Here is a 1496-nt window from a genome sequence, read left to right as displayed (position 1 = left end):
CCTGGGAAGGTACGTCCAAGTTGAGGGAGAAGCCACCGACGTGATCGACCCCTTTGGGATCTGGACCAGTAAGCGGCAGGTCAGAGTGACTCTGAGGGTCGATGGCAATGGGAACATTCTTCACCCACCCTCGAGCTTCGCAATTGGAGGGAACAGAGGCTACCTGACATATGCAGGGCAGCCAAAAGTGTGCCGAGCCTGCGGGAAGTCGGGACATGTGCTGGCGGATTGCAAAGTGACCATCTGCAGGAACTGCAAACAGGAGGGTCACCTGACTAAGGACTGTCAGGAAGAAAGGAGCTGCAACCTGTGCGGAGAGGCGGGCCACGTGTACAAGACCTGCCCAAGACGGGGGGGCCCCACTTACGCACAGATGGCTGGAGGTGGCAAGGCGAGCCGTGGACCCCCAAAGACCAGTAACGTCCACCTAGACAGCAGGGAAACAGAGTCTGGTGGCACCCAGAAAGAAGAACAGGCTGGAGTGGAGGAGGGGGCAGCCAGTGGAGAGACACAGCAGCTAATCCTAGCTCTCGCTGGGCAGATGGAAGCAATGGAGGAGGAGGAGGAGGTAATCGAGCAGGCAGAGGAGTGGATACCGGTTATAAACAGGAAGAGAAAGTCCGGCCACGCCCACAAAGCCTCCCAGCAAAGGGGGAAAAGACAGCTGCACGAGGGAGGGACAGCCAGCACTTCAGATGGGGAAGACGGGCACAAAGAACATCATCACCACCAGAAGAAGAGACAGAGCGCCGTAGATAAAGAGGAGGGCATTTCCTCCCAGCCAGGAAACAACGGACCCCCTGAAGTCCACCCTCCACCCAGTGAGAACCAGGGGGTACCCACTGTCCCACAACTACAGGTAACTGAGAGCTGCGATCCTCTGACAGTCCCATTGTCAGACACAGAACTGGACGGTGCGGACCCTTGCCTTGGCTCAATGACACCAGAGCAGGTAAATGACCCCAGTGAGGGCCTGGATAGCTACCTCAGCCCAGAGAAGGTCCAGCAGTTCGTGCACACCATGGGGATGCAGATAGCTACCCCAGAGACAGGACAGTCAAATGGACAAGGGTAACCCCATAAACTGGGGGTTAAAGAAGTTTTCCTTTGCTCTCATATAACAGGGCACCCACTCAGTAGGTGGGTTCCGCTGAAGCCACAGCTAAATAATAAGAGACTGGATGGTTAATGAAGGGAACTGTATTTAGGATAACTGTAAATTTGAGCAATTCAATCTGTTCTTTACGACATGGAATGTATATATGTATGAACGATATGACAAATTGTACAAGTACCAAAGATTTATTTATATGAATAAAGTATATTTTGAAATAAAAAAAAAATCTGTTCTTATCAGTTTAATATCTGATACGTCCCTTATCTGGGGACCATATATTAAATTGATTTTTGGAGCAGGGAGATGGAATAGGGGCTTGCTCCGTCCACTCCACGCATCGACCTGGTATTGCAGTACCTCCGGGAACGGTGCACCCCTC

At 52.2% G+C, this 1496-nt stretch overlaps 1 pseudogene; it reads left to right on the top strand.

The window, feature by feature from the left end:
- Window positions 1-1321: 1321 nt before the first annotated feature.
- Window positions 1322-1496, top strand: LOC148142224 (U2 spliceosomal RNA; annotated as a pseudogene).

The sequence above is a fragment of the Chiloscyllium plagiosum genome, unplaced genomic scaffold, assembly GCF_037043375.1.
Source record: "Chiloscyllium plagiosum isolate Xiang-an unplaced genomic scaffold, Cpla_swu_hap1 HiC_scaffold_30, whole genome shotgun sequence".
NCBI lineage: Eukaryota > Metazoa > Chordata > Chondrichthyes > Orectolobiformes > Hemiscylliidae > Chiloscyllium > Chiloscyllium plagiosum.
This window is presented reverse-complemented; position numbering and strand designations above follow the sequence as displayed.